The sequence below is a fragment of the Limulus polyphemus genome, unplaced genomic scaffold (genome assembly GCF_000517525.1).
Source record: "Limulus polyphemus unplaced genomic scaffold, Limulus_polyphemus-2.1.2 Scaffold4985, whole genome shotgun sequence".
NCBI classification, from domain to species: Eukaryota; Metazoa; Arthropoda; class Merostomata; order Xiphosura; family Limulidae; genus Limulus; species Limulus polyphemus.
In genome coordinates this window covers 60,353-69,198 of record NW_013670595.1, presented here as the reverse complement: position 1 = coordinate 69,198, position 8,846 = coordinate 60,353, and the positions used below count along the sequence as shown (strand labels likewise).

General features: G+C 36.8%; 1 protein-coding gene across 1 annotated transcript in view; it reads left to right on the top strand.

The window, feature by feature from the left end:
* The first annotated feature begins 8,373 nt into the window (after positions 1 to 8,373).
* Positions 8,374 to 8,846, top strand: part of LOC106471954 (alpha-scruin-like) — a 23,318-nt gene continuing 22,845 nt past the window's right edge. The window contains exon 1 of the mRNA XM_022400564.1: positions 8,374 to 8,384. The gene's annotated coding sequence lies outside the window, so the exon portion shown is untranslated. The remainder of the gene's footprint in view (positions 8,385 to 8,846) is intronic.

The following is an 8,846-nucleotide window of genomic DNA, read 5'->3' as shown; positions in this document are numbered from 1 at the left end:
GGAACAAGAGAAAGACCAAGATTTGAAGCCAATAATTCATTTTCTACAAACAAGTGTTTTGCACCCTGCTTGGGAAAAAGTGTCTAGCTTAAGCCCTGTGACAAAGAACTATTGGGCACAATGGGACCAGTTGAAGCTTTAAGATGGTATTCTTGTCCAAAGATGGGAAACTGCAGATGGGAAAGTGACGACCTGGCAAACAGTTATACCGAGAAAGTTACGTGAAGTTGTGCTGCATCAGTCCCATGATAGTTTAACAGGAAACCATCTCGAATTTAAGAAGACATTGAGTCACCTACAGCAGAGATTTTACTGAATAGGTATGAGGCACGATGTGGAAGAATGGTGCAGGACCTGCAGTACATGTTGTGCAAAAAAGGGAACCGAAGGTAAGGGATGTGCTCCAATGAACTTATATCAAGTTGGTGCACCAATGGAAAGAGTAGCCATTGACAGTGCTGGTCCTTTGCTCCAAACTCGTGCTAGAAACAGGTACTTTTGTGTGGTGATGGATTATTTCACCAAGTGGTCTGAGGCATATGTAATACCAAATCAGAAGCTAGAACTGTAGCTGTGGCTATTAGTGATTTCTTCTTCAGGTTTGGTATACCATACGAACTGCATTCAGATCAAGGCCGTAACTTTTAATCAGCTGTGTTCCATGAATGCTGCAAGTTGTTTGGCATACGAAAGACCAGAATGACACCACTTCACCCACAGTCTGATGGGATGGTAGAAAAGTACAACTGGACACTGGGACAGGAATTGGAAAAGTTTTTAATAGCCGCCAAGATGACTAGGATGTCTTACTTCCTCCACTGTTGATGGCCTATAGAACAGCAGAGCATGAAGCCACTGGATATACTCCAGTAAAGTTGATGTTTGTTCGGGAACTTCAGTTGCCAGTGGATCTGTTAACAGGACACCCACCTTACGAAGAGTTGCCTGAAAATGTGTCAGAGTTCATGAAGCTATGTTATGATAAGATATCTATTGAAGTCAGCTTTGTACCAGGAGACAAGGTTTGCTTGTATAATCCCAGGACGATCAAAGGGAAGTCTTCTAAGTTGTCATCTCCATGGGAAGGCCCATATGACATAGTGGATCGTCTCTCAACTATGACTTTTCGAATAAAATGTGGTTGGCGTGGTAAGCCAAAGGTGGTGCATGCCAAAAGGCTTTGGCATTATCACGGTCCTGGACATTTCAGTTGGAAAGAACGAACAATGGAACAAATGACGGTGCTGAAGATGTGTCACCTGAAAAAGCCACTGTCGAAAAAGACACTCTACCCAGTTTTGAGAAGGGAAACGGTGAAGCCCTTAATGAAGTTACTACCACTGATGCGACTGTTACCGATAATAGGACATTTCCTGATGGAGCAGATGAACCCCACGTGAAGCAGAAGCCATCTAGACAGAGACCAGTTCGGAAGAAGATACATCCCGTAAAATTAAGAGACTTTGTTGAATTTTAATTTTGTTTGTAAATTCTGTCCATTTAATTAAGTTATTATTAATTATTTATTGGTTTAATATAAGTGGCTATTGTTCGGAACGAACAATACTAAGGAAGGGGCAGTGTTACGACAGCGGAAGTCACGTAATGCTGGTAACACGTAATGAGTATCTCAAAGGTTCCTGAAGGCTTGAGTGTTTGCCAGATGTTCTCTATTTTGTGTATGTAAGCAGGCAAATAAAGCAAGATAATTAATTGAATTGCAGAAAGGCAGAGATAGAGACGGACAATTGAGTCAAGAGCAGTAGTGATCGTAAGTAAAGTGCATAAATCGTTGTGAATTATAGCCTGTGTTTAAGTTAAAGTGACTGAGGAAATTAAGTGTATTGCAATGTTGTATTGAGAAAGAATAAACTAGTTTTATTGAATCAATAAACAAGTAGATGGTTTTATTATATTACTGTTGAATGCATTATCATGTTTCTCTTGTGTAATATATATATCCTTTGTTTAGTCTCATAAAATAGCCATTTAGCCAGAGACGGATTGACTCTAGTAAAAATTTAGTTTATAGAAATCTGATGTTTTACTACAGATAGGGTGTGGATTATATGTAATACGTATATGTCTGATATACAGTATACTGCATTAAATTAATAAATGTTTAATGGATAAAATCTGCTGATGAAATTTTGAGGCATCAAATTCGTTGTTCTGCCATCTTTTAAATGGTTTACGTACTAGTAAGGATGATTTATCTTTAAATTAGCTTTATAATCAGTTATATTTTAAAGACATATTGGTAATGATGATGAACCACAAACTAGTTCTGTTATCGGTTTTTTTCCCTAGGTATCTCGAAACATTGAAGAGATGTCAAAATTCCACAAACTAGAAGACCCATACCTTGGGCTTATTGAATCAATGCCATACTTAGAAGCACAGGAAAAGTAAGACTTTCTGGCCTTTATTACATATATACATATATTTTATTTTGTGTTACTTTTCCCATTTATTTATCATTGACAGACTTTTGCAAAAGTTTGCTATAAACCTAAGTCAACGATCTCGACTAAAGTACATATGACATTGTAGAACTAAAGAAAAAACAACAACTCACTATTGCCAAATTTTGCCAAAAAAACCCAGTAAATATAAGTCGTATCTTTAAAGACGCCAAATGTATCAACAGGTATCTTCAACTTCTGTTATCAGTTTATCACTCTCGTAGAAGTGATGATAGCATTGTCAGAAAGCTGTACCAAAAGTACAAAGAAATAAACTTTACTGCTTTTTAGACATCAAACCTTTTTTTCACAGAAAGTGACATATCTATACCACAACTAATGTATTTCCTGATATTAATTATATAACTCAGCTAGTGACTGAATTCTGACCATAACAAAAATACAGACAGTTGAATACGTTATATTAAAACAATGTTAGATTTACAAATCAGGAAGTTGCAGTGACAGGACATGTATCAGAAATGTATTTTGACATTATTTGATGTCGTAGATAATGTGCTGGCTCCGAAAACTGATCACTTTTGGAAAAGGTACGGAACAGCCCAATCCGATGCAGAATATTTAGACACTCTGATCATAACGATGGGCTCAGATTGGAAATTTAGAATTTCCAAGAAAGAGATATTCCTTTAACCTAATGGTAATGGATAGCTAAGTAATAATAATTAACTTGGGACACTAGGTCCATCCAGAATCAACGAACCCAAAAGTCAGTGGCAAAAGTTATCCATGTGCCCTGGTCAAGAAAAATTTCTGCCTAGAAAATAGGCCAACAGGGTATTGGCTCACCAATCTCAATTTGCAATCTCGATAACAAAACACACACACACTTTATATTACCGTCACTTCCACTTATACCTCGTTTGCAACCATCATATATCTCAAGCAGCTGGAGAATGAAAGGAGTGTTCATGTTATTTCATATGAAGACATGCCAGTCAAGTCGCCGGAAGTAGCGTCTGTGGGTTTCTGTGCGATTGGAGTTTTATGGTTCACACAGAATATAACCGAATTTAGAGACAAAATAGACATGGTGAGACTCCAAAATTGCATTAATTTAACTCACTCAACCTCTACTAGGTTTCTTCAAAGCTAGAGACTATCTCATAGATATGATCCGTAAAAATGATACAGTTCAATGAGTTCCGAATAGAGAGTGTATGTGTTTTTTTCATAGCAAAATCTACTTCAGGCTTCTCCTGTGTCCAACAAGAGCAATCGATTCCCTGATTTTAGTGTTGTAAATCCATAAATTACATCATATTGTTGCGTATCTGCTTGTTTGTTAATTTCCCGTAGAAATTCTTTCTGCCACAATTCAATTCTTCCCGTATAAGGTACAGTCCACCTCAGGCAGTCGAATGCGAGTATGCTTTTAAAGCAGCCGCAGTCAAAAGGTTAAAGATAGACTGTATTCTGTTCCTTTGCACTAAGGCTTAATTAACAGTTAAGTAAATACTCATTCAAAAGGTATTTAAAGAACTTGTAGCTTTCCGCCACAATTTAATTCTTTAACAACTTGTTGTTAAACATATGTTTAAACAACTCTATTCAATTATGTATCAGCTGCCTAATGTCGGCTGACAATACCAAATCAGCAGCCAATGGCTTAATTGTCTGTAAAAATATCAGTAGCAATAACAAGAATGATATTAGAAAAACAAGTACCTTTAAACCAGTTCTCGAAGTGGGGTTACGCTCATGCATAAAATTCGATAACGTTTTTCGTGGTTTGGAATTCTTAATCAAGATGCACAAGAAGTGGATATACGCGTACTCCCGAATTACTCCCCAGTTCGAGCACTGCTTCAAACTGATAACACAAGGTTACTGTAATTATTACAATTAATGTTAAGCCTATACGTTTCTTGATATTGAATGTACTTTTTCAGAACCAGATGTGAGGTTCCAATTGTGAAATCGGATATAAAGACATTTGACACTATATAAGCTTTACTTTTGCTATAAATATTCCCAATCTATTTGACAACTGTTGTCAATATTATTAGATTATATTGTTTTAATAACTTATGTATAACTTATACACACATATCATGTTTAATCTTTTCCATTTGACAAGTAGTAATACTTAGATGAGTAATACCTCTTCTCTTCGAAAAGCTTTTGTTATTTAGTTCAAATATTTCATGCAACCGTAAAGAATGATTGTCAGTCAACTGGAAAACTGTAATAATAATATATAAATGTGTACATCTTAAATAGATAGTAAGCTATTTAAACACTTAAAAAACCTCTGTTGGATATGATACATAGACGTTAAATAAGTTTTTTGTTTTGTTTGGTAAAGAAGAAACTCGTTACAATGATTGGATTGATGTAACTTTTATTTGAACAATGTGCTCGCTGACTGAGGCTGTACTGGAATGGAAATTCCTTGATTTTCATGCATTTTTTACATTCTGTAGTATGTTTTGTCTTTATTAAACAAGTTGCTTTCCAAAATTGTAAGGAATAGATAAGGATGGCTTCAGTTTTTACAAAAATATCCACATTTGAGACAATGTTTCTCACAGCTGGCACAAGAGCTCTAAGATTTTTTTTAATTGTTCCTTGCTTTCTTAAACAAATTTTGAAGTTTATTTATCAGTTGTAAGTGAATTTCAGTAGTTCAATTTGAATAATTTAGGTCAGCAGATTTTTAAACTTCTACATTGATTCTTCTCTTCAATGGTAATAGACTCCATGATGTGTTAAAGTTTTATTTTCTGCTACTGTTAAATGAATCTTCAAACTCTATTAACAACACTATTGTTACGTATCTGCTTGTTTGTTAATTTTCGGTAGAAAATTATTTCCGAGAAACTTCAGTGATACAAATCCTTTCTTGATTAAACCAGTTATTCTTTCTAGTTTTAGTACTGTTATGAATCTACTTGTTTGTTAATTTCCGGTATAAATTATTTCCGAGAAACTTCAGCGATACAAGTCCTTTCTTAAATAAAACTAGTTTATTCTTTCTCGATACAACTTTGTAATACACAGAATTTCCACAGTCACTTTAAACTTAACAATCTTTATAACACACGCTATAAAGAACAGTGATTCACACACTTTACTTGCCATGCCTACTGTTCACTTGACTCAATTATCTATCTCTTCAATCCCGCTGGTTTTCCCCCCAATCTTATATACAAAGAAGGAGGAAATATCGAACACACTAGTGCTGCCGGGCAAATTCACGATTCTTTGAGAAACTCCAGCGCGTATGCTCCCAGCGTCACGTGACTTTTGCTGTCAGAATAGTACACAGTAATTCCACTGTCAGTACGTTTCTCATCACTTTAAACTTAACAACTTTTATAATACATGCTATAAATCACAGAGGTTCAAAATTTTGATAACTTCACTCTCTGCGAGTGCAAAACACACAGTAGCTCAAAACCGAATCATAAATTACCCGACACTCACCGTAACAACTTTTCGCTTCACTTCCTGGCTTTCTCTGCCAGGCTTATATAATAATGTATCTCCGACATTTGCAGAGTTCCCTGATTATTGAAGAAATTTATCACACATGCTCCCAGCGTCACATGACTTCCGCTGTCGTAACACTGCCCCTTCCTTAGTATTGTTTGTCCTGAACAATAGCCACTTACATTAAACCAATAGATAATTAACAATAAATTAATTAAATGTACAGAATTTACAAACACAAAATTAAAATTCAACAAAGTCTCTTAATTTTACAGGATGTATCTTCTTCCACACTGGTCTCTGTCTCCTTCGCTTCTGCTTCATGTGGGGTTTATCTGCTCCATCAAGAAATGTACTATTATCGGTAGCAGTCACATTGTGGTAGTAACTTCATTAATGGCTTCACTGTTTTCCTTCTCAAAAACTGGAAGAGTTTCTTCTCCAACAGTGGCTTTTTCAAGTGACATGTCTTCAGCTGCATCATTTGTTCCATTGTTCATTTGTTCCAACTGAAATGTCCTTGGCTGTGATAATGCCAAAGCTTGTTGGCCTGCACCACCTTTGGTTTACCTTGCCACTGCTGCAGTCTCTCTTCTTGTTTATTTTCTTTCTTCTCCAACCACTGCTGTAGTCTCTCTTCTGGTTTATTTTTTTCATTCTTGTTTCCTTTCTTTTTTCCTCCAACAACTGCTGTAATCGCTCTTGTTTATTTTGATGTTCAAGTTGCCAGTGTTGCAGGTTTTCTTGCTACTGCTGTTGTCTCCTTGTTTTTTTCTTTCTCCTCCAACCACTGCTGTAGTCTCTCTTCTTGTTTATTTTCTCATTCTTCTTGTTTCATTTTCTGTTCTTGTATTACTGCCATCACATCTGCTAAGCCTTAGTTTGATTTGCCACTTCTTGTTTCCATCTTTTTTTTTCACTCCCACTCTCTGACACCAATTTGGTGCATATCTGTTTGTTTGTTAATTTCCAGTATAAATTATTTCCGAGAAACTTCAGTGATACAAGTCCTTTCTTGACAACCCAGGTTATTCTTCCTCGATACAAACTTTTAATACACAGTAATTTCACAGTGAGTACGTACCTCGTCACTCTAAACATAACTTTTATAACACACTATAAATCACGGTGATTCACACACGTTACTTATGGTGCCTACTGTTCGCTTCACTCAATTACCTATCTGCCACTAAGATAGACTAAGAAAGAGGGCACCTAGATCACACCTGAGCTGGTGAGCAAATTTTTGATTCTTCTAGAAACTCCAGCGTGCATGCTCCCAGTTTCGCGTGACTTCCGCTGTCGTAATACTATGTTTGTTTCTCAATATGAATTTAATCTAAACAAACATTCATATAATAATAAATTTGTTACAACTTTAATTAGCTACAAATATTGTATCTTAGAAACAAAATAGTTGAACAGTAGTTAAAGCAGTATGTTCTCCTTTAATATCTATACTTAGTTCCACTTCACCATCATCAACTCCTTCAGTCACTTTGACTTCAGCTTGATTGCACCTGGTTAGTTCAACCTCTCTTTTCACACTTACTGGAATTTGGCCTTTGTTGTTCCCAAACATCACTTTATCAAAGTTAACTACACACTTCCTCGGTAGTAAGTAGTCCAACCCCAATATGCATTGGTCTTCAATGTCAGCCAAGTGTACTTTGTGTCTGTACTTTATGCCCATGAGCTCAATAGTTACCCACACTAGTCCCCACAACCTTGCATAATCTCCTGTCACACCACAGAGCTTCTATATGGCTTCTGGTACTCCTTTGTAATCTAGCACCTTGATACTCACAAGGGTTTGCTGAGATGAAGAAACTATGACAAAGTTGCACTTTTGGCCATATAACTTTCCTGTCACGTAGACACTATATGTGCTTGTCATTTTACACCTAGCTGTTGGGACTTTCACAATGGGGTTGGTGGGCGTCTCTCAGCACCAACCACTACTGGTTTCCAGAAGCTGACTTATCGGTAATAGACACTATGTATGCTTGCCATTTCACACTTAGCTTAGTTCAAGTATTTCCAGTGGTTCTCCCTTCAGGCTCGTTGCCAGGTACACTGCTTTCTGCTCCTCTGGCCATCCATTCATTTCTGACATTAGCTCAAATTGTGCTCTGTATGCTTCCCATGGTGCCTTCCCATCAAATTCCTGTGGCTTCCTTCGTACTAGATCAACCCTAGTGCTGACACTGGTGTCAGGAATGTGACTTCTGGCAGGGCTGAAGATGTCTGCATTAGGGTTTAGCTGCAGGGTCTGGAAGGGGGCTCCTGTTGTCTGGGGCTGATTAGGTCCATGGCTAATATATCCTCCCTCTGTAAAATACAATAAATCGTCCTTTAAAGTATTTAATTTACTCTGAAATTTACTAATCTTTTCCATTTGTACTTCTCGCCATTGTTGCTGACTTTCTTCCTGTTTCCTTTCTTGTTCCAGTTGCCACTGCTGTAGTCTCTCTTCTTGTTTCTTTTCTCGTTCTTCTTGATTATATTATTTTTCTTCCAACAACTGCTGTAAACTCTCTTGTTTATTTTGCTGTTCGAGCTGTCACTGTTGCAGGTTTTCTTGCCACTGCTATTGACTGTCTTCTTGTTCATTTTCTTTCTCCTCCAACCACTGCTGTAGTCTCTCTTCTTGTTTCTTGGCCCTCTGTTCAGTCAATAGCCGGGTAAGGACGGCTGGTTAGTGTTAGATTAAAATATAAAGTAGTGGTGAAAAACTCGCCAAATTAAAATAACTTTATTAATAAAACAAAAAACGACTTTTCGGACAACAGCCTTTCATCGGGTTGCTAGTGACAAAGAAACGATTAATATAAGGGTTAGTTGAAAAAAAAAACAAGTAACACGTGACTCGAAGATTCGAGAACATGTTCCTGAAGGGAAGTAACATATCAAAAATAATAATAA